This window comes from Condylura cristata, unplaced genomic scaffold (assembly GCF_000260355.1).
Source record: "Condylura cristata isolate star-nosed mole 26May11 unplaced genomic scaffold, ConCri1.0 scaffold00031, whole genome shotgun sequence".
Taxonomy (NCBI): Eukaryota; Metazoa; Chordata; class Mammalia; order Eulipotyphla; family Talpidae; genus Condylura; species Condylura cristata.
Window position 1 is genome coordinate 9,085,335 of NW_004567132.1, and position 25,645 is coordinate 9,110,979.

The 25,645-nt window shown below is 38.5% G+C and overlaps 1 protein-coding gene across 2 annotated transcripts in view; it reads right to left on the reverse strand.

Moving 5' to 3' along the window:
- Positions 1-12,418, reverse strand: part of VPS54 (vacuolar protein sorting 54 homolog (S. cerevisiae)) — a 74,660-nt gene extending 62,242 nt beyond the window's left edge. For both annotated transcript variants that reach the window (XM_004691446.2, XM_004691445.2), the window contains exon 1: positions 11,918-12,418. The gene's annotated coding sequence lies outside the window, so the exon portion shown is untranslated. The remainder of the gene's footprint in view (positions 1-11,917) is intronic.
- Between the last annotated feature and the right edge of the window lie 13,227 nt (positions 12,419-25,645).

The window sequence follows — 25,645 nt, forward strand, 5'->3', positions numbered from 1 at the left end:
CATACAAAAACTGGGTTGCAGAGGTGTGGGGGTGAGAGGGTTCACCAGAGACAGAGCAGGGAACAGAACAGGCAGATTGACTGAAATACACTGATAAGGGGAGAAGCGGATGAGACAAGAGAGGTCTCTGCCCCATGTGGGTCAGGTCCTTGACAGGGGATCAAACTTGTATAGCAGTAGCTGTGGATGGCTTAACAGTGCTGTGCATAGCTTAACAGTGCTGTGCTTTAACCTCTTGCGCCACCAGGGAAACCCAAAGCTAGGGTCTTTTTGTTTTGTTTTACTTCATATTTTGGAGTAAATGTGTATTTGCTTTCTTAGGATATATAATTTTAAAATGAATTTTTAAATGATCTCTGAAAAGAGAAGAGGACTTAGATGTTGTAACTATTCCTGGAAGGGCCCATCCTTAAGGAAGATACTTCAGTAGCATGATGACTTAGAGAGTCATTTAGACTAGCCTCTCTCAAAGATTATCCACAGATAATGAAACATGACTAGACAGGAAGATAGCCATTAGATTTTTTTTTTTAAGATAATCATCAGATTTTAAAGCCTTAAGTACCAGTTTATGAAACTTGGGAGTTTGTTTATAATGTAATGAATAATATTAATGTTTTCTGAACTACATTACAGTATGACAGGATGAAAAGTTTCTAGAAGATTAGTCCTAAAGGAATGTACAAAACAGCTTAGACCAGAAGCAGAGACCATTTAACGGGGCCATGGTATTTTATCAATAGAAACACAATAGAAGTCAGGCTTCAAAAGGTTTTCATTTATTAAAAACCAGAAAAGGGAAATAGAGGAACTAACATATTTATGTTTCAGCCACTGGTAATATTTTTGTATAGATTGAAATGTCAGAGAAGAAAAGAGACTTTTGTTATTAAAAGCTTACCTATATTAGGCAATTTCATGAGTAGCTCAGAGCTGATTATAAATAATTTGTAGCATTTAATATTTTCTGTAGTTATTCCAATATAGAAGTCAGAAAGAAAATTTTCCCACAGCATATAAGTAACGCTTAAGGCAAATGTTTACCTCAGGGGCCTCTCATTCAGCTTTTAAGGACTTATAGTTTTCTACAAATGGTATTATTCTGCAACATTAATTTTAACTAAAATCTATTGACAGTGTTTCCTCCATTTGAAGTTGTACAATAATTGCCATTTTGAGATTACCAGTTACAAATGGAATGTTTTTCATTTCACTCATACTCACTTTGCATTATTTTTCTATTTGACATTTCACACATAGTTTCATTCCCCCAATCTTTTATTATGAAAACTTAAAAATATACAGACAGAAACATGAAAGACTAGGACATGAAACAGTCATACCTCATTTCAAAATATTTTAATTGAGTGTATTTTTTGCTATATCATGTGAAAGTAAGTTGCACATTACATCATACTCCTAAATGCTTTAGAATCCATGTCCTCAATACAAAGATAGTCCCCATAGTCTCATTATTCTACTAATATACCTAAGAAAACTAATAATTCCAAAATATCACTAACATCCAAACCATGTACAGTATTTCCAAATTGTATCAAAAATATATTTCTTTTTAAAACAGGATCCAGTCAAAACTCAAACATTATCTTTAAGTATCATCTAGTTATTCACTAGATGGAAAATTCTGAAAGATGACTAAAGGGGGAGACATTAAAAAACAAATAATAGCACAAAAATACTTTTTACCTCTTATTTCTAAATGATAGCAATGGCTGACTTAGTATGCCTTACTATTATTAAAAATCTTGATTTAATAAATTTATGAAGTAGTGTTTCAAGGGTTTGGTTCTCAGGTCAATTTGTTTAACTACTTGGCTTTACTATTTGCTAAAAATACATTTCTCACAAATATTAGAAACCAACAGAAGATATAAATTACTGAAGCACTAATTACATTTCCTAAACTTTCTATTTAGAATTTTTAAAACCAAACAGAAAATTCTGTTCTGAATTTTTGAAGTTCATAATTTATCAAAATCATAAAGCAATGGAGTATTTCCAAACACTGACTTCCAAAACACATTCACAACATGTTTCCAGAAAAATCAACTTATTATTTAAGAAAAAACACTTAAAAGGGCAGATTGAATGTGATGTGTGTAGGTGTGCATTTAACTATTACATGGGCAAACATTATTATTATCAGCCACATACCATCTCCGAAAAAAAAAATCAGCAAATTTGGAATTTTCTTTAATTAAAAACAACACACAAGATATTCTTAAGCTTGACAACTCTCTTGAGTACTTCCCTGTATGGCTACTGGAAAGCTTATATTAAGAATAGGAAAACTTAGCTCTGCATGTTGTTTACTTGTGGCTCCACTGATAGTATTATCTTTCATCTGAGTTTTTCTACAGGAATCATTTTAGGTTAATAGGACATTTCAGAGTTTGTTTAGTTAAAATATATAATCTGTATATTTTTTGTTAAAAAATATAATCTGTAAACCAAATTCACCACTTGTGTAAACCAATCACAAGAATGAATTAAATAAAGGATACCACTGTCTTTCAACACAGTATAATATGCTAGATAAGAAAACTGGCATAATTTTCTGTTATTTATTAGTTGTATGACCTTTGACAACTTTCTTACCATCCTAAGTCTGTTTCCTCATTTGTCAATGGATAGCAACATTATCTTCCTCTGTAATGTGGTAAGATTTAAGTGAAATATAACTTACATAACTATGTAAGCTCATGGTACAATACTTACTTAGCAAATAGTAAATAATTGCATTACCACTCTTATTTCAAACATCTTATTTTTTAAATAACCTGTATGCATTAACATTTGCACTATGCCATACGCCAGTTTAAATAAATTTAAACTTCAAGATCCCGGCTTCTGGGGCTTCCCACTCCGGCCTGGGAGGTGCCCCACATGTTGCAGCAGGCCTTTCCTGCCTCATCCGCTGCACCCCTCAGCAGTGTGTTTCAGTAAACATGTCTATTCTGCTCCTCACTCTCACTGTCTCTGGTGAATGTTCTTACCCCCCCCCCCACCATACCTCTAGCCTGTACACCAGTCCTTGTGTGCATAAATAAATCTTAAAAAAAAAAAAAAAATCCCAAACTTCCTCTATTGATGACAATCTTTTGTCTCAGTTTCTAGGTTGGGAAGACAGTGGGGGAAAAAGGAGGCAATAAATCGATGGGAGGACAGAATTTACCACCAGAAAAGTAGCCAGCACTTGTTAATATAGCCAAAACTTTAATTCTGAAAGCCATGCCAGTAAAGGGAATGAGTATCAGAAAATGATGATGAAATGAGTAAATACAGAAGCAATTTTAATGACAAAAATTGGACTTGTGGGAGGCGAGGGATGAGGAAACAGAGAAGCTGGAAATTATACTCTGGAAGACATTTAAATAAATATCGAAGAACCCACTGGAGTAAAGTTGATGAGATATAAAAACTGTCCTAGTTGGGGAAGCTACATGCAAAAAATGAAACTAGATCACTACCTTACACCATACACAAAAATCAACTCGAAGTGGATTAAAGACCTAGACATAAGAACAGAAAACATAAAATACCTGGAAGCAAAGATGGGCCAAACACTACACAACATACACTTCAGCAACATCTTTAAAGATAGAGCACCCAATGCAACGATAGTAAAGGCAAGGATAAATAGATGGGACTACATCAAGTTAAAGAGCTCTGTACAGCAAAAGAGACATTACAAAAAACACACAGATATCCCACTGATTGGGAAAAAATTTTCTCACACAAAACTAGTGATAAAGGATTAATCACAAAGATGGAGAACTGATGAAATTCAACAAAAATAAACAACCCCATCAAAAAATGGGCAGAAGAGCTAAAAAGACACTTCTCCAAAGAGGAAATGCAGATGGCCAACAAGCATATGAAAAAATGTTCAACATCACTTGTAATAAGGAGATGCAAATTAAAATCACAATGAGACACCATCTCACCCCAATGAGAATGGCACATCTTAAAACAACTAGCAACAACAAATGTTGGTGAGGATGTGGAGAAAAAGGGAACTCTACTGCTGGTGGGAATGCAAACTAGTACAACCACTATGGAAAACTGGAGGTTCCTCAAACTGCTAAATATGAAGTTTCCCTACGACCCAGCAATCCCACTCCTAGGTATTTATCCAAAAGACACAAAAACACTGATTCAAAAAATACCTGCACCCCCATGTTTATTGCTGCTTTACTTACAATTGGAAAGACATGGAAACAGCCCAAATGCCCAAAAGAAGATGACTGGATTAAAAAGATGCGGTACATATACACAATGAAATATTACTCAGCAGCCAAAAGAAGAAACACATGTCTTTTGCAGCAACATGGATGGAGCAGGAAAAGATCATGCTTAGTGAAATAAGCCAGAAAGAAAAGGAAAAATACCAGATGGTTTCTCTCATAGCAGGAATAATGGAACAGGCAAGAAAATAATGATAATGATGAACAGCTATATACCAGAGACATTTTGTGGGAGTAGAGTGGGGAATGGGATCAAAAACAGTGAGGGGAAGGAAATGCACTGGACTATGGTGATGGCACATGGGTGATTTGGTGAAGGAAGCCCACGGGGATTACACCTGATACGGAAAAATACACAAAATGATGTAAAAATGAACTATTATATTACTCTTAAAAAAAAAAAACTGTCCTAGTTGGACAGAGCTTTAAAAGATCATCTGACTCAACTTTCTACTTAATAAATGAATTTTTCCTATCTCAGATGTGGCTCTGCCCTTTCCTTTATACACAGTGAAACACCTTTCTTTCCCCACAGTAGTCATTATAAATTTTCATCACACTCTTCATGTTCCCTAGGTCTACCTCCATCAATCCCATGCTCAAAAAGTAATAGATACATTTAATGTCATACCCCACGCCCCCAAAAGAAACAAGAAGAAAAAAAAATCCTCATCTGACTTCCCTTCATTCCCAAGTATACCCAATCCTTATCTGTACCAACTCCTACCTTTCTGAGGTACAGTATTGATTTCTCCCAACCAACTGTTCTTAATCTTACCTCTCCTCTTTTAATCAGAAACCTTGTTCTTTATATTACTCTCCTATCTTTATCTTTTCATCAACCCATCAAAATTTTTTTTCAAGTATTTAATTAAAATTCTGTCTTCTCAAGCTACTTCTCACTTCACCTTCATTGAAATGCTCTATCATCTCTTTGGTCCACTTCTTAGCAATCTATATACCATCCTTGTCACTTGTTTGGCTCTGGAATAGGTGAGAAAAGAAAAAAAAAACAAACCTGATTATTTAAATTCAATAGACCTTCATCTAACCTGACCCTTCTGCACTCAAAAGTCACTGAAGGTTAAAACAAACAAACAAAAAAAAAGCAAATGGAATAAAGTTAGAAAATTATTTGTAATTTTCTATTACAATGATTGGTTTTAGCAGGGATACTAATAGTATTTAATAATACTAATAGATACTGAAATCATTGGTTAAAAGGTTGTTAGGAAGAGAATATTTACATGACCACAAGTATCACACTATGGGTTATTTTGCAATTAAGTAGCAGAGACATCAGTCAGTTTCCAACTTTACCAAGCTGCTATCACTAACAGGGGACAGCAGACAATGTGATAAAGGTCCTGATGTAAGAAAGTGGTCGGTATACATATCACCTGTGTGAGAATTGAATCATTAAGAAACAGATTAAGTAGGGATATGAACCATACTCTAGGACAAATACTTCTACTTTTGAAAGGAAAAGACAGAGGGAAACTGTTGAACTAGGCCAGACTGGGCAAGACCAAAAGAGACACATTAAGTGAAATGAAGTGCATGAACATTGAGTGAATCCTGTACTAGGGGTGATAGGTGGGAGGTTTGGTGGACAGATGGGGAAATGAAACTATAAATAATGTTACTGAGCAGTTGTTGGTATTCTTAAGTGTTGCAGTGATACTGTAGTTGTGTAAAAGAATATTCCTGTAACTGGGGGGTGGAGCGGTGCATGTTAAGTATTTAGGTATGAACCACCACATCAACAGACTGTTTTCAAGTTCGGCAAAAGGGAAATGTATGTGTATATTTATGTGTACAAAGTTCCTTCTAGTATTTTTTCAATTTTCCATGGGATTAAATTTTTTCAATAAAAAACAACAAATGAAGACTTTCCAAGAACCAAAGTACAGATCAATCAGACAAATGGAGGAAGAAGGGAGCTTTTCATTAGAACAACAAAGTGGGAATAGGGAACAGTAAGTGCAAAAGCTCAGAGATGCATAGTGTCAGAAACCATAACAATTAAGTATGTCTGAGAAAAGTACGTATTTTGGAAGCAAGAGGAAAAACAGCTGGGAAAAGATTTAAATAAAATTACAACTCTGTTAAAAGTAATAAGGTATGTGGATTTCATTTCATTATGAGAATAAACCAAAATCAAGTAAATAAATAGAGGAATGATAGACTCAGATTTGCACTTCAGAAAGATTATGGATTGCAGCAGAAACAATGGGTTGGAGAAAACCAAGACTTAAAATGACCAAGCAGGAAATAGGCAATAACCTAGGTGAGAGATGACAGTTGCCTGAATTCATATAATGGTAAAGGAGTTGGAGAAAAGTGGATAGATTCCAGATCTTTCTCAACTCTTATTCTCTTTTCAGTGTCCCACACCCAAATTTACAACCGCCTACCGGGCATCTTTTCTTACAAGTGTTAGAGATACCTAAAATTCAAAATACCCAAACTTAAACTCATTATCCTCTGTACTTACATCTCTCCTTATGCATTCCTTTTCTAGCTCAATTAATAGCAACACCATCTATGTAATTTCCCAGACTAGAAACCTAGAGCCAACTTGCTCCAAGCTCTCTACATGTTTTCAATTTCTACAGCAACTTGGGTTGTCCTCTAAATTCAAATTTTACCATAAATCTACTCTTTGCTCTACATTCCAATTGTCACTGCTCTAATTCTGGATTTTATTTGCAATTTAGACTACTCTGAGGGTCTCCTACCAAAAGTCCTTTGTTTGCCCTAACCTCAGTCAGCTTCAGAATCATTCTTCTAAAATTCAGATTGGATTAGGTCCCTCTTACCTTATGAATTCTTTGACAAACACATATATAAAGTCTATCAAGTTTTAAAACTCTTCACAACCTGGTCCTAATATCCCTAAGTTTAGTTAAATTGTCCAAAACAAACAAGGCATAAACTTTCTTGACATTCTTATTATGCTTTCAAATATTCCTATTCACTCCATAGGAAAAGAAATCATAAAATATAATTAACCATCACAACATTCATACACACCCACTCACTGAACTTCATTTAGTCAAAAATTCAATTAGTTAAATATGAAATTTTCTAAATCAGTATCATTTTGCCATGAAAACTTCACCCAACTTTCTAAGATTCATTTTTTAAATTCACCATATAGGGGTCAGGGGAAAGACGGTAATACCACAAATGATTTATTCTGAACACTATCTGCAACTTCTTCAGACTACCAAGAATAATCTTACTGAAATTCTTACTGGAGCACTATTTACATCCATACTTTCCTATGATTGTGAAAGTTGACCAGTTAACAAAATTCAGGAGAGTATTTTTTACCATTCAGCTCACATATTTTAGTTAATTCAGCCCTAAATGTTACGAACTATGAACTGATATGTAGAAAAGACATTTTTTTTTTATGTAAAAAAAAAGGTTGTCACAATGAGATACCACCTCACACCAGTGAGAATGGCACATCTTCAAACAACTAGCAACAACAAATGTTGGTGTGGATGTGGAGAAAAAGGAACTCTCCTGCACTGCTGGTGGGAATGCAAACTAGTACAACCACTATGGAAAACTGTTTGGAGGTTCCTCAAACTGCTTAACGTGGAGCTTCCCTACGAACCAGCAATCCCACTCCTAGGTATCTACCCAAAAAACACAAAAACACTGATTGAAAAAGATACCTGCACCCCCATGTTTATTGTTGCTTTATTTACAATTGGAAAAACATGGAAGCAGCCCAAATGCCCAAAAGTAGATGACTGGATTAAAAAGATGTGGTATAGGCCCTCCCTGGTGGTGCAGCAGGTTAAAGCACAGCACTGATAAGCTACAGCCACTTCCGCATGAGTTCGATTCCAGCCTTCCCTGGAGGTGAGTGACCACACGGTGTGGCAGACCTCTCCTGACCCACCCGCTGCTCCCCTCAGCAGTGTACTTCGTCGATCTGCCTGTTCTGCTCCCCACTCTGTCTCTGGTGAAGCCTCTCGCCGCCCCTGAGTCTCTGGCCTGTACCCCAGTTCTGTATGAACAAATAAATAAATCTTAAAAAAAAAAAAAGACGTGGTACATATATACAATGGAATGTTACTCAGCAACCAAAAAAAAAAAAAAAGAAACACATGTCTTTTGCAGCCACTTCGATGAAGCTGGAAAAGATCATGCTTAGTGAGATAAGCCAGAAAGAGAAAGAAAAGTACCGGATGTTTTCGCTCATAGCAGGAGTATAATGGACCAGGCGAGAAAATAACAAGAATAATGAACAGCCATATACCAGAGACATTTTGTGGGGGTGGAGTGGGGAATGGGATCAAAAATGGGGGGTGGGGAAGTGCACGGGACTATGGTGATGGCACAAGGGTGACTCGGTGATGGGAAACCCACGGGGATTACAACTGAGGTGAAAAATGTACAAAATGATGTAAAAATAAACTATTATATATATTTTTAAAAAGTTTAAAAAAGGTTGATAAATAGAAATAGAAAACATTTTTAAAAGAGATGAGATTTTACAAATAGTGAGTAGGTTTAAAAACTTCTCTTCTCAGGCCCTCCCTGGTGGTGCAATGGGTTAAAGCACAGCAGATGAAGCTACTGCAGCCACTGCAGCATGAGTTCAATTCCCCACTAAGGAGGTGACCCACATGGCCTGGCAGACCTTTCCTGACCTGGCAGCTGCTCCCCTCCACAATGTACTACCTTGATCTACCTGTTTAGTCCTGCTCCCCACTCTGTCTCTGATGAATCCTCTCACCGCCGCGCCCACACCTCTGACCTATACACCTGTATGCATATACAAAGAACATACATATATATATACACAACATGCATACAGACATACACAGAATCTAAACAATTCAAATTTTCAAATCCACCTTTCTAGCCTTAAATGGCCTTTGTGGTTCGTGAGCCATGCATTCTAGAGAGTAAAGCTTCCACTCGTCATATTTCCTCATCTGGTTCCTGTCATCTATTTGTGAAGCAAACAGGGAGTTGCTGACCTTTAAGATCTTTTCCAGACCTGATATCCTAAAATTCGATGGCAAAAAATATTACTTCAATTTTATCTTACTGACACACACCTGACCAGACCACATCTCGGGGTCACTGAAGCCATGCAGCATGCTGACTTTTTTCTTTCTACAAACTTTGCATTAAAATATGCTGACAACAAGTTTGTCAGTTGTTCATATCGTCACTTACTAATGCCAACAATTGTTTACTCTGACACAAAGTATTTTAAACAAATAAACGGATTTTAAATAACTTTTTTGTTATGAGCTGATACAACAATGAGCAAATACTGAGATAGAAAGCAAATTAGGTTTTGGAAAGGTGTGGGGAGAGAATGAAGAGTAACTTAATGGCAACAAGGTTTCTTCCCAAGTGGTGAAGATGTTCTGAAATGGTAATGGTTTCACAAATCTGAAAATGCACTAGAAATCACTGAAATTTACATGTTTAGGGGCACACTTTATTGTTTGTTAATGGTATCTCAAAAGCGTTTGTAAAAAGCAAACCACAGGAAAGAGGAATTTTAATTAACTTCTATCGACAGGAAATGGAATGTAATTGAGAACAAATTCTGAATTACTTGATGTCACCAGGATTCTCCCTGTATCAGGAGGTATACATGTTATTATTAAACTTCATTTTGGTTTTCTTTCATTATCAATCTAGTGATTTATTTGCCAGCCTCCAAGAACACAGTGAGGAATACAAGGTTTCCCCCTGCATACCTATAATATGGAAATCATCCAGGAGGTCCTATCAAAAGGCTAGATAGATCCTACAACCCTAAGGGAAGTCCAAACCACTAAAGCCATGTGAGCATGTGATCTTGGAAGCAGACCCTTCAAGCCCAATCAAGTTTTCAGACTGCAAAAACCCCAGCCAACTTCTTAACTAAACTTCTGAGATATCCCAAGTCAGAACCAACCTCCTAAATTATGCCCAGATTCCCTACCCTTAGAAAGTCTGTAAGGGAATAAACGTGTATTCTACCTTAAAGCCCCTAAATGTGGAGGTACTTGTTACACAATAATAGATAACTAATAAAAAGTCCATAGTCACAAAAAAAGCAAACAAACTATAGTCTGCTATTTCCTGAGTTATATAAAATTCTATTTTAATTTGTACACAAAACTCAATACCTACCAAGAAATAAATTTTAACTTTTCCACTAAATAAACATATTATCTACTTTTGTGTGAACTTTGAATAATTTGAATATAATGAAAAACATTTCAGAAAGTTAAATGCTACAGTAGCTCTAGAAAACAAAATACATGAATATTCATACCAGCAAAACAAGTCAGTTCTTACAGATTTGTAGTGATTCATTCTTAATAAAGAAAATCACTAAAATACTGTTTATTTTTAAAATGATCCTCAGACTGAATGTCTCTCACCCTAATACAATAATTTTGAAGTTCCTGAAGAATCACTTTAAAACAGCCAAATCATAATGAAACTGCAACTATCTAATCCTCCAAACCCAACTATCAATCACCTAAGCTTTGCACATATTGATCATTTTAATTCCAATCTAGCATGAGCAATGTTGGTCACTAAGAACCATGAAATAATACCTATTTCTAGGAAATAAGACTCTTACTGCAAGATAAATACAGTCAAACAAACAAATCCCATCATTCCCTCTGTTCCAGCATAACTGCTCAGAAATCACTAAGGTTCTCAAGATACTTTTCCAATTAGAACTCTCCATCAGACTAATAAAAGTCAACCTGAATACCCCATCAAAATCTAGTTTCAGTTACCACAAAAGCGTTTTTCAGCATACTATCACGATATCACTTGCTTAGCAAGCATCTGCCATTGAAGATCTCAGTGGGGTTTAGGCAAATCAGAAATAGAGCCAATTAAAAACAAAAAGCCCTCAAAACAATTTAATTCTTCGAAAGGAAGAAGGGCCTCAAAATGCCAAAAATAAGGCTGATTAAGGGGAATTTTTTTTTAAAAAATTTGCCACCCGGGTCAGGGAAAATTCTAAAAATACCATCCTGAACTCAGCACTTGGACAGACTAAGCGGCTAATTATAATGGGCAGGCAAAAGTTCCCGTGTCAACGACCGGCGGGCAGGGGCGGCCTACCTTTGTGTCAATGCAGATAGAAAGAAGCAAAACTGAAGAAACCAATTAATGACCAACTGAGTGAGTGCTAAACTGCTCCAACTGCAAAGCACCCAGCAATGCTTTGGGTGAGCTTTCCCTGGAAGAAAAATGACTTCTAAAATGTAAATTATTCCAGCAGGCTCGACAGGGAGATAAAGGCCCAGCTGTTAAAAAAGAAAGGCAAAGTTTGGGGGCAGCACTGAGGGCGGCTGGTGGAAGTTCCGGCGCCGGGATCCGCGAGGAGCTAGGGGGCTAGAGCGGCCTCGGACTGGAAATAGGGAGCACAGCCGGCTGCCGGCCCGACCCCGGAGGCAGAGCGAAAGGGAGGAGGCGGCGGTGGCCGGGGCAGAATGGAAGCCTCCGCGCCGGTCAGTTGTGACCGAAACTCGGTCGGCCAGGGCCGGGGAGGGGACACCGGGGGTGGGGTCTCGGCCCCTCTCTTCTCAGTGGGTCGGGGAAGGGTGGGCAGCGAGACGCTGGGGCCGAGGGAGTCCGCCGACACGTACCTGCGGGTCGCGGGCTGGCGCCCCTGGGAGAGGCCTAGTGCATCGCCGCCGCCTCCAGCCCTCCACGTCGCGCCGAGGCTGCTGTTTCGCGGCCGCCGCCGCCCTGAGCCCGGCTGGGCCCGAGCCCGGCTTCCCGCCCCCGCCCCGCGCCGGCTAGCCCGTCGGCCGGGGGAGCACAGGGCCGTCCTCTCGAGCCCAGCTCCGCTCGGGGGTGAGAGGCGGCAGCGGCGGCTCCCTCACGTCTCTCCCGGGCGTCCTGTCAGCCAGCAGTTTCCCCCGGGTCCGCAGCGCCGCCTCCGCCGCTGCTGCCACCGCCTCTCCCACATCCCCGGCCTCCAGGGGAGCCGCCGCCGCGCTGCGACCACTACCCCTCGCGCTTCGGCTCCCTGCTCCACTGCTTCTCCCCACCCCGCCGGCCCGCCTCGGCCCGGCTAGGTTTGGGGAGGTAGCGCCGGAGGCCGCCGCGAGGCCGCCGCAGCCCCCAGCCCACAATCCACCGCGCGGCTCCGCCGGGGCGGGAGGGCCGCGGCCCGGGCCGTGAGGAGGCTGGTTGCCTCGGGAGAGGGGCCGCGACACGGTAGCGGCGTTCCCCTCCCGTGGGAAATGCCCCGCGCGGCACTCCGCGCCGCCTCTACACGCGGAGACGGGAGCCCATGCTGAACTCCGCTTTCCCCCACGACCCTAACCCCGCCCTCGTCTTTCTCAAGAGCACCCAGGTGCCCCCTTTTCCGCTTCCTTGGGATGGATCCGGGACCTTGAGTGGCCCTCGCCCCCAACCCCCCAACCCCCCCGGACCAACCGACTCCAAACGTTCTCAGATCACCCAGGGTCCATTAAAGTCAAACTTCCACAACATTCCATTTCTTCCTTACACCCCTTCAAAGTGAACGCTACTCAGTTTCCCAAATAAACGTCCTTTCAAAAATTAAAGGTCATGCCCTCTCCAGCAATCCACCACTGAAAACAGTGCCTTGTCTTCTCTGTTGAGGCCTTTTCCCCTTCCCTCTCCAATTTCCCCCATACTTCCAGGCCTTTCTCCCAAGGACCTATCACTTCTCTAGCACTGAAACCAGTTATTACTGTTGACTGAGATCCCCGAAATGTGTTTATATTAATACTACCTCATTGTGATTCAACAGCAATCCAGTTCAGCCTCTTTTCAGAGCTTGCAATCAAGACAGTAAAATACAATCCACAAGAAAGGGAATATCTTAGCATTTTTTTTTTACAGGAGGAAAGAAGGGCCCTCCATCATTTGAATACGTGTGTCTAAATTTCAGTAAGATTTCTTACAATTTTGAATCTGTTTCTTTACCTAAAAATATCAAAGGTCCCGGCATTTGTAAGACATTGTGTTTTAACAAATCAAAAGTGAAAATGTAACTCTCAGTGGTTGAGAACTTTAAAAAAAAAAAAAGCTGAAGCAAGTTTGATTTCCAAGAAGTTGGCTTTGAAAACTGCAAACATAAAACTCTTTGTGAAATAACATTTTACTCACCATAGGGCAAATATGGGGGGTGGGGAGTGGGGTGGAGAGGAAAGGACAAAAAAGAAGGAAGCAATGAAAACAGTTGAGAGGAAATTCTTACATTATGTTTTTCTAAAATCTGTTCCCTACAGCTTTGTTATGAGTGAGAATATCAATCTCCAGATAGGAAATAAGTTTAAATATAAAATATTGATAATAAAGAAATCCTAAATCCCTGATTTCATGTAAAACTAAATGATTTATATTATGAATATATTAAGAAAATTTTAAGTCCACTTTCACTTTAAATATAGAATCAGTTCACAGATTATACTAAGAAATGACTTTAGCAGTTTCCTGTAATTTTGAATCTGCATCAGGAAGTCAACAGTTCCAAAGTGGCCTGAAGCCTGCTGTTTTGCCTTTTAAAAAATATTTACATCTATACCCCACCTTGTTCCAAAACAGATTCCAAATTGCTCTAGTTGCTACTTATATTAAATAATAGCCATGAAATGTTTCCACAGATTAGAACAAGACAAACTGGTTTGCTTTCCTTATTACCCACCTAGAGATAACACAGTCAAAAAGGAAAATACACGTTGAATGCTGTACTTTGTTCTTTCAAGAATCCAGTATGACGTTTATTTACTTTTATTTTTCCACAGAATAATTCCTAACTGTGAATCTAAATAGAAAAGTAAATGCTGATGATCAGTTTTATAAAAGAAAAAAAAACTTATAAACTATAACAAGTAGTTTAATTTAAAGGTAGACAAATTCAAATTCATTAATGTGTTCATGACATCCTTGAAACATTTTAGTTTTAGAAAGAAAAGCCAATTCACAAATAAGTATGTATAGACGTTATTATTAACATTCATTTTCAGAAAGCACAGATGACAGAAAGTTAAGAAAAACTAATAGAATCGCCATTGCCCTTAAAAGAAGCAAGTGAAGAAAATATTTAGCCATGATTTTGATGTCATATTTGGAGTTCTGGGTTCTTGGGTTCACTCTGGGTAAAGTTGTACCAGAGCTCCCTTTTCAGCGGCATGCAGCGAGATCCCCACACTAGTTTCTACATGAGACAGAGTCTCAGTTATATTTAAAGAGCAGGTTTATTAGGGAAAAAGACAGAGGAGTAAAGGACACTTGCTTAAGTACAAGTGGACAGGAAGAGCTACCCCGAAAGGGACAGCTTTGCTGAAAGTGGCCTGCACCGTTGCAGGTGGGCGGCCTTAGGAAAGTGTCCTCCTTTGAGGGAGATCAGTGCAGAGAATTCCCGGAGGCTGCTGCCTTGCAGAGGGAGAGAGTGGGTAGAAAGAAGCACCTACATAGTCACAGGTGGATAGAAGAGTCACAGGTGGCTGCCCTGAGCCAGTGTAGAGACTGCCCTGCAATAATCCGTTTCTCTTGGGGAGGGGCTCACTCCTTTGTGGGGTGGCCTGTTTGCTGCTGATTTTGGATAACTGTGTGGAATCTCACAATGGGCCCAATCTCTGTATCTTTGCCCTCAGGTCTGTGCTTCTGATACTCTGTACAGCAGTCTGATATAGGAGTCTCTGTGACTGGGCTCATGGTCATGTGAGTTCCTTCTGCCCCACCTCCCTGCATGAGTCAGGTTTTAACCTTGTGATGCCTCCCTCAGGTTTTCTACTCTTTTCCTCCATCAATATTACAAAACTGAACTTGGCATAATATTTATTATACACATTAAGAATTAGGAATGGTGACAGTCATCAAAGACATATATTCTTAATAGGAGAATGGGTACATTTTCTATACCATAACATCTATAAAGATTGTGCTTCTATTTACTATCTGTTCTGTGTATATTTTAATGTATGGCAGTAGTGAAGTTAGTGCATCCACTCAATGAACATCATTTTAATGATTTATTTGACAGAAATTACATATTCACATGCCAGTATAAACATAGAAAGAAAAGAGGTCACTAGTAGAAGGAGCTATCAGAAAAATCATTTTGCAATTTAGCTAGACCTGAGCACTAGCTTCTCTTTTTTACATAAAGCTGAATTGTGACTTTTAAACATTTTTAAATAGCTTAAATATGATTGATAAAATAATTTAGGACATTGCTCTAAGCATTCAGGAGAATATTAAAAGGCAAAACATACTTATTTGGGATCAAAGAATTGTAATTCAAGGAGCACAGATTCAGGTTGAGCCAAATATGACTCCCTAGGAGGTTCAAGATTAATTTTTTTTTCCCAAGAGAGGAAAGAAAGGAAGGATGAAGGGAATCACAAGGCAAAAAGTAAAGTTGTTATTCATTATCCCTTTAGACAGAACATTCTCATTCTTGCTGATAGCATGTATGTTGGCAGTTTGGTCTACTTACATGAACATTCACAGATAAAAAAACCAAACCCTAATGAAACTACTATCAGCTAAAACTTTCAGTTCATGAGTTCATTGTATTTTACTTACCAAAGATACTTTATACAAAGATACTTTACACCTTTACACTTTGTAATTATACACATTCAGCTATAGAGTAGGTTTTAGAATTTGAATGGGTAACATTTGATTGACGAAGGTTTCCTATTGTGTATAAGATGTACAGTTTTTGTCAAAGATTAAAAATGGTATTCATTAAGAGAACATTAATGGGATTGACTTTTTTTTTCCATCTCACTCTGAGTTATGTTTCGTATGCTTTTGGTACAAAAGGACATGTTATAGCATAGTAGTATCCATGGACTCTAGGTATGCAGCCTTGCTCTGCCACTTTCTTAACTGAGTAACCTTGGACATGCTAAGCTCTCTAAAGGCCAGTTTCTTATGTGGGTAATGAGGTTACCCACTTCATTGTCTTTTGCTGTGAGAATTCATTTAAAGTATAAAATAATAATTGTCTAACTCATAGTACTATACTTATTATTTGGTCACATTCATTATCATAAACTTCACTATCTTGTCATTCTTAGGAAGGCTGTGTAAATGAAAACCTCAGAGAAGTGACAAGATGAATGAAGTGGATGAGAAGCCAGAGATCACGAAAGTCCTCAAAGGCTAGAGAGGGACAAGTAAGATAAGTGGTCAGAAGGTCTGAAAATTGTCAAGTCCAAGAGTGACTTAATAAGTCAAATAAGAACTAAGGGTCAAAGTAAGTTTGAGACTTCTTAGTCAGACAACCTAAGATATCAGCAAGAGATCAAATGAAACAACAACAAAAAACACTGAATATGAAACTAGAACAATTTTACAACACAATCCAAAGTAAAACATTACTGTAACAATGGACTACAGTTATATAAAGGAATAAAGGACTTTTCTTAGATATCAAAACACATTAGAAAGGTCATTTAATTCTCATGCCATTGACAGGGAATTTGGTTCTCATTGTACTAGGCAGTAAATACCTGTTTTCTTGCCTTATTCTCTTTGCTTTTATGGATTCCTGACCAGTAACAAAAAGTTCTCAGCCAGAATCTGATTTCAATCTAGATATCTTATTTCAAAAAAATCTAACATTAGATTTAGAACAGCATTTTCCCCTTTCATGCTTTGATTTATTAATTCTTAAGGTTCCATTTAAAATTAAAAGAATAAACTCAAAAGAAAGAAAACATCGCTGAACTCAGACATGAGACAGATGAAGCCTCACATTTGACAGCTACAGAAATAGAGGTCCAAAGGACTCAGATAAAAGTTTCAGTGGTGGCAGCTGATTTCCAATCAGAAGCCTTATTTCAGGCCTTCCTGTCCAGTGCTCTTTGTTCCACTTATATCGCAGGAATGCTACAGCAACAAATTACTGATTAAGCAATGAATTATGTTAAGTGGAATCACTTACAGGAGTTAAACAAAATAAAACTAAAAACAAATTCCCCCTTTCCTCCAAAGTAGAATTAAAACTTTCTCTCAAATATGAAATACAAAGTTTCTCAGTACTTTTAAGAAACATCTTGTAGAAAAAGTTTGCTCTACTATAAATACTTAATAACTTAGGAAATAATCAATGTATATTAATTTATTAAGTCTCATTCACAAATCAAGTTTATTTGTTTGCAAAAATGCAGTATTTTAGAAAATGTACAGCTTGTCTTTGTGTATTCCTCCTTGGTGAATATGTTTATTCTAAGTTATCCATTATTTTAAGTTTATTCCAACTTTGTAGTTCATATGCACAGCAAAGAAATGGTAAAGTGAGCATAAAGGACATAAGTATTTCTATGTCTGTTACAAATTGAGTCAGGCTACTTATAGTTTTTTCCCCACAAATCCATACAAGCATATATCAAATCAACGAGCAAACAAAAAACTTCTATAAATGGCTTTGCCTCATTGGCTCACTGATGCGTGCCAATGAGTGTTATATTGATTCCAGGTGGTCAGCAGATATTCTAGTTAATGGCATTCAGAAGGAAATTACTTTCCTCTATGTCTGTTGGACTCTACTGTCTGCCTGAACTGCTGCATTTTGTCCCAGTATGTTAGGGGCTACTTTAGTTGCCCACTACTTGATCCCAAAGTGGGTTAAATTTTAATCAAAATCACAATCTTTTTAGTGGGGAGCCAATATTGATTGTCATTCTAAACCTTTTATTCTGAAAAGGTAGGGAAAATATCCCTTCATCAATATTTCCAAACCCATAGCACTCATTTTCATTCTAAGGTAGATATTCAGATCTCCATTCACACTCAGTGCATACTTATCAAGGACATTTCTGGGTCTGTGATCAGCCAAGACTGATTCAGTTAATGTTCTCATTGAGCTCATGATCTGGGACAGGGTATAAAGTAGAGAATAGAGTCATTAAACAAATAATTATAGGAATTATTCAAAAATAGTTGGACTAAATGGCATGAAACAGTAAAATAAGCTATGAAATCTTTTAAAGGTGCATGTACTTTAATGTCTTGATAGGTGAGCAGAGAATCCTTGCCCAAGGAAGCAGCTTTTATTTATTTTTAAAGATTTATTTATTTATGCATACAGAACTGAGGTACAGGCAGGCCAGAGATGCAGGGGCAGTAAGAGGATTCACCAGAGACAGAATGGGGAGCAGAACGGGCCGACTGACAAAGTACACTGCTGAGGGAAGCAGCAGGCAGGTCTACTGTGCCATGTGGGTCACCTCCATGTGGGGATTGAACTCATGCTGACGTGGCTTTAGCTTCTTAGTGCTGTGCTTTAACTCGCTGTGCCACCAGGGAGGGCTGGAAGCAGCTGTTAAATTGAATGAGTTTAAGTTAGCCAGGGAAGGAGAATATAGAAGTTCTAGGCAGTAAAAACAACCAGCAGAAAAATCTGAGACATCAAGGAGCTCAGTGAGCAGAGCAAACAGAGAAAAGGTCAATGTGACTGACATGCAGTAAGACAAAGGTAGGGTACCTTCTACCTCCTTACAAATGGTTAGAGTGAAGCACTGCCGCAAGCTAGCCACAGCCATTTCAGCACAAGTTCCATCCCTGGCCAGGGAGATGACCACATGGCTCACCAGACCTCTCCCATTGCTCTCCTCAGCAGGTTCTTCGTCAATCTGCCTGTTCTGCTACTCTCGCTGCCCCTGCACCTCTGGCTCTGGCCTGTACCCCAGTTCTATATGCATAAATAAATAAATCTTTTTTAAAAAGACAAAGATAGGCTTTGGCTATATTGGGAGCTCTAAGTCAAGTTGGAGTTTGAATTTTTTATAGGCTCTCATAGGGCTTGGGCAAATACAAACTTATTTTTTAAAGATTAGTTTGACAGCTCTGTGGAGCATGAGTTGATGGAAAAAATCAAGAGAAGATGTGGCATTAGTCACATCATAATGGACACAGTTTTGTATGGACTAAATGTGTGTGTGTGTCCTACCCCACTTCCCCCAGTTTGTGTGCTGAAGCCCTACCCTCCTCCCTCCATGTGATGGTATATGTAAGTGGGTACTTTTGGAAGGTAATTAGGTTTAGATAAAGTCATGATAGTGAAGCCCCCATGATAGGATTAGAATAGGAAGAGACAGAGAGTGAGTTTTGTCTCTCTTTACCACATAAGGACATTGCCACCTACAAGTCAAGAAGCAGGTCTTCACCAGGAACAGAATCTACGGGCACCTGGATCATAGACTGCCCAGACTGCCCAGACTTCAGACTATCAGAAGTAAGTGTCTGTTGTCTAAGCCACTCAGTTTATGGTATTCTGTAGTAGCAGTCCATACTCACTAAGACAGAGTCAGAATGGTCTGTCCCACTCAGGTAGGGATAATGAAGACAAAAAACAGTAGACAGAGAGGTATCCTAGGAGACAAAATTGAAGTACTTCATGATTGCTTGGTCAAAGAGGTTAAGAAATGAGTGGATACTAAAGATGATTCCTAGGTTTTAATATAAGCAAATGGGAGGAGGGTGGAGCCATTTAATGAGATTGGAAACATTGGAAGAGGAAAAGATTTGACACCTCAAGTTCAGAAATGGACATGTTCAATTTGGAATGTCAGTGTAATAGCTACCTGGAAATATTAAGAAGATAGTAAGGCATAGGTGTCTGGAGCTCAGGAGAGAACTCTGAATGGATATGTGAACCCGAAAGTTATCAACATGCAATTAATAATGCATGTGTATGAGATGAGAGAACAGAGAGATGAGATGAAAAGAGAAAGGAAGAGAAAGGAAATGAAAGGAAAAGCACTTGCTACTGGCAACAAATCCATACAACAAGTACATATCAAGTCAAATGAACAGATCAAGTTTGCATAAATGGTTTGTCTTTATGATTAAAGTGGCTCACCAACAGGTACCAGAGTGCTGCTTTGAGCCCTAACAGTTAGCACAACCTTCTGGGTAATGGACTAATTCCTGAGAAGAGATAAAGCAACCAAGGAAGACTAGAAAGAGGAACCAGGAAAATAGCAGGAAACCTAGGAGACTGTGGGATTACAGGAATTACTTTTACAGAAGCAGCTGGGAGTGGACAACTACAGCAAAAACATGCGTGCTTCCCTTTATGTTAAGAAAGTTGAAAAGTGAACGTCACTGTCTAGCAAGACAACTTTTGTAGGTGGTAGAAATAGCAGCAGGTCATTATGAACTGATTGTTATAGGAAGAACAAAGAATGGGTGAACTGTTCCTAGAACTGGGCATAAAAAGAATAGATGGAATAGTAGGGGAAGTAAATATGAAGTCTAGGAAGGATTTTCTCAATGTGGTAGCTGTTTGAACATGTTTGGATTTCCAGAAGTGCCTTCAAAAGGAAAGACAAAAGTGATTCCAGTAAGTGTAATATTTTCTCACAAATATTTGTTTGCTAATGTTAATCTAGGGATCAGGCAATCTAAAACCATTTAAGATTTTTGATTGGGCTTGACAAAAAAATCTAATCAATAAAGAAAAAAAGGATTTTTTTTTGCCTGTGTCCCTAAAAAGTCCCTATTAGTGATTGCTTACACATAGTAGGATTTAGTGGCTCACATGTCAAGTAGGAGCCAGTATTTTCCCATCTCTCAGTGTCATTCATTTCTCCACCTAAAAATGTTTCTTGATAAACTGCTATTTAAAAATAGAGACACGTTTCCTGCTCTGTGGACTTTGTATTCTACTATGAGATTCCCTGTTCTCCTTCGTGTTGACTGGTGGGAAATGGTAGGAAGATAACTGCCAGCTATCCCTACATCTTCCCTTGTTGAGACTAGTAAAACCATGGCAAACTTGTTTTACATACAGGCTCTGAAAAAAAGTCACAGAATGCTTCTCTCTGGCTCCTCTTGTTTGTTTTACCCATTCCTGATCCAAGCACATCAGCTAATGTGAGGCCCAAATTGGCTAGATTTGAATCACAGGTAGTCCCTGAAGTCAAATCAAATAGAGTTAATCTCACCAGAATACAGAAAATAAGAGTGAGGAAAGATGTGGGTCTCTCAAAAAGAAAAGCAAACAAAACAAAACTGGGTTCTCATTTCAAAAGAGGAAATAAGTGTGGGCTCAGAGTCTAGCAAATGTTCACAACTGGTCTCCTACACTACAGTAACCTCGTTTGTTACTTCAAATTAGCTGGACTTCCCTTTAATTGTTTTCATTTTACCACACACATTTAGGGATTTGGCTTGCTTACTTCTCCCACTGCTATTGTGATTACAAATGAACTCTCCCTTTCATCTGCTGAGGAATTTGGGACTCTCTGTGCTGTCTTTATTCTCTGGCTTTGAAATAAACCCCAGTCAACCAAACAAGTGAGACAGATATAAAATCTATTCAGGATTTTAAATATTATTTCTTCCAGAAACGGCAATATAACAAAAAGATTAATAAAAACAATCAGATCTTCGGGAACTAAGTTCTATTAATGACCTAATTTTATTTTGTTTTAAGATTTTACTTATTTATACATACAGAACTAGAGTACAGGCTAGCGGTGCAGGAATCGTGCGAAGATTCACCAGAGAGAGTGCAGAGCAGAACAGGCAGATCTACGAAGTACACTGCTGAGGGGAGCAGCGGGCGGCCCGGAGAAGTCTGAGGCACCATGTGGGTCACCTACAGGGCCGGGGATCCAACTACCACTGAAGCCGCCAGCTTCCAGCTTCGCAGGTGCTACGCTGCCATCCGCTGCACCACCAGAAGCTCCTTTCAGGTAATTTAGAGGCTACCTCACTTAGGCGATAAGGGTCTTTAAGTGCTCCTTTTCCTGATCTAAGCAATTTAGCAATGCTAACCTGTGCTCACTTACATTGTTTTGTAATTTTGTATATTGATCGCTTTCCCACTGACTCATGGGTTCCTTGAGAACAGGGCTTCAGGCTTTATCTCTGTATTACCAGTACAAAGCTCATGTGTGAGACGCACAGGGTGGAAGGTCAATGCTTTCTGAATGAGTGTTACTTTCTATCTTGATTGCTTTCAATCCTGGTAACAGCCCTATCAGACAGAAATGATCAAATAGAGACTTGGAGTGGTAAGGAAAGTGACTTCAGCATTTGAACTTGAATCTATATTCTCCCAAACTCTGGACTCCTGACCACTGCCTTGATCAAAAAGTATTCATTTTGGGGGAATAAGATTCAAACTGTAGTCTGAAAGATTTACTTAGCTGGATCCTGTCTGTCTTATAAGCTTTTCTGTCATTCTTCACCTTCATGCACCTTTCTTCACAGTCCTTGACCAGCAGCATTTCTGCCTCTTTATTTTTGCCAGACTCTGTCAACTCTGCATACTAAAATTTTATACATTCTTCAAGGATCAGCTCAGACATCAATTCTTTTATGAAATGTTCCCTTATGTAAACAAAAATGACCTCCTCTTCCCCTCCCTCCTCATCTTCTTCCTTTCTCCTCACCCCCTTCCTCCCTCCCCTCTCCACCCTCTTCACTAGTATCAGATCATTTATTTCTGAGCCATAGACATGGCATTTACAACACACTAGCTCCTGTTCAAACTAATCGCAATCATGCTAGTTTCCCTATTAGACACTGCACCATGTCTTGTCTTCTCCATGGCCCCCAGAACAGTGGTTTGCACTCAGTTAATGTAAAAAAAAAAAAAATGACTGAATGAATCAGTGCTAGTAACTGTGCCTTTGTGGTCTGCCATCCATTTCCTTCAGTATCTAGGGTTTAAACTGTGTACATCATTATTAAATCTGCTTTCATATCCCATATCCTCCTAATAGCTCAGAGTCTATGTTCTCGCTAGATACTCTGAAGGCCTTATGCATTCAGAACCACCACTCGCAAACCAGCAAATTGAAGTATTGAAAGGGCTTTTGATAACTGTTAACAACATGGTTTCATAAATAGTTTGAAGATATGGCTCTATGAATATTTTTAGTTTAAAAGGACTAGTGACTTAAAGAGGAAAAATAAGGAAATTTATTCTAGATGTTTCTAAGATGAGGTAATTTAGTCTGCTAATGTTAAAACTTCAAATTAACCAACCAGTTAACTGGCATTAAGTGGCATCCACTTATATATGTAAATAGAAACTCGGTAGAAAAAGACAAATGACAGCAACAGCAAAATATTTTCAGGGGTCTTTTCAAACTAGCAACTAGCAGCATCACGTCCTCTAAGTTAACAGCATCATTGCCATAAATGAAGCAACTCAAAATTCCAAATCTTGCAATGAGACAAACAGGTAAAAAGGATTTAGCCAAAAACCTTATTGAACCAGTACATGTGTCCTTTCCCACAAGCTGTGGTTAAGCAGTGTTATAGTATAAGACTGTAGGGAGCTGCCTATGAGTTGTGGGTAAATATAACATTTCATAAAAAAACAACTTTGCAAACTTGTCTAAGGAAAGAATTATAGCAACTAAATTAACTGGAAATACAAGGCCATTTTCAGAAAGAGACTAGAATTCTCAATGTGCAGCTGGAGCAGAAGATCCTGGTGTGCCTTGTTTTCTGCTAAATTGCAGCCTTCTTCAATGATCAGGTTTCAAGTTTCACTGCAGCAACTGACTCAAAGTGATTATTTAGCCTGCAAAAGAGAAATCATTATAAAGGGGCATGATTGAGGTACTGAAAATTGCAATTACAGAAGGCACATGGAAATTGATCTGTTCTTCCTTTGAATTCTGGTTGAACAAAACAAGAACAAGAGAGTTTAAAATAAGTTTAATCTTAATGAAAATAGCATTGTGATTTCATGCAGCATTTTCAAAGGGGGTACTATCTACAGTGTCAGGGGGGCATGGAGAAAAAGGCTGAAATAAGATAGATATTAATGTTTTAACTGTAATCACACTATTAGCATTTAATGACAGACTCAACAAAACCAAGTTTCAGGTAGTTAGTAAACAAGAACTTGAAGGCTAGTATTGAAGATTCTGTTGGAAGAACATAATAGTTACAAGGTTACAACCCAGTTGTAAGCAAATACTCATGGTAAACAATAAAAAAAGTAGTCAGTATGAGGCATATGTTCAGTACAGTTATGTCACCATTATTTAAAAAAAAATTACCTGGCTGTGTTTTTGTTTTGCCTTGCTTTTCTCCATTTTTCAGTTACCTTCGTGGGCCCCTTCCTGCTCTCCCTAACCTCAATTCTTCAAACCAAATTCTACTTCAAAGACCCTTTTCAAACAGCATTTTAATCCAGGAAGTGATCTCTGACCTCACTACTAAGAAAATGCAAGTCTCTAATCCTTCCTCTGTATCTCTTGTGCAACGTTAGTCATTTTCATCCTTTTAATATGGGTTTGTATTATGTGGCTTGTTTCCCATACTAGACCTGATATTCATGATTTATCTCTGTATTCTCTACTTAAGCATTTTTTTCTTGGATATAGAAAGCAATCAACAACTCTTTGTAAATAACGATTAAATACTTATTTAATGAATGGAACAGTAGGAGTGTGGTTGTATTGATGTAACTTTAGCTTAACCAGATTCTTTTTGACCAATATCTCACTTTTCAAAGGCAAGATGCATTTTTTATGGCTTCATGAGCTAAGCATTGCCATATAAAGGATGTGTTTCAGAATCTTTCTGTGAATTAATTTGATCAATATAATTATATTTTATTTAAAGATTTTTTATTCATACAAGAATTGGGGCACAGGCCAGAGGTGCAGGGGGGTGAGAGGACTCACCAGAGGCAGAGTGGAGGACAGAATGGGGGTAATGATTGAAACACTGGTAAGAGGTGCAGCGGGTGAGGCAGGAGAGGTAGGTAGTGCTATGTGGGTCACCTTCCTGGCTAGGGATCAAACTCACACAGCGGTGCCTGAGGATATGTTTTAACCCCTTGTGCCACCTGGGAGGCCCCATAGTTATATATTTTAATACTAGAAGTGTCTTAAAGGGGATTATGCATAGGGTCTTTTTTGAAATAGTTCCTCCTAATTTAAGTATTTTCCAAGCAGTGATTTTAACATGGGATAAGTTGATTTTTTAAAAGTATTTACATATAATAAAAAGCATTTTTTTGGTGTATAGCATTTTAAGTTTTGATAAATACATAGTCACACAATGAAGAGACAACAATGCCATTACTCAAAAATTTCCCTTATGCTGTCCTTTTGTTCCTTATTGAAGAATATTTGTTTCCAAGTTAGTTAGCTACTATTATTAAATCTGATATAAATATTCATATACATGTTTTCACTTGAGTATACACTTCATTGCTCTTGACTTAACATGTAGAAGTAGAACCACTTGGTCATATGGTTAGTGTACCTCCTCACAAAAACCACTAAACTGCTGAGGGGAGCAGCGGGAGGGTCAGGGGAGGTCTGCTGTGCCATGTGAGTTAGCTCCTTGGCTGGGGATTGAAATTGTGCTGCAGTGGCTGCTGATAGTATTGAGTTTTA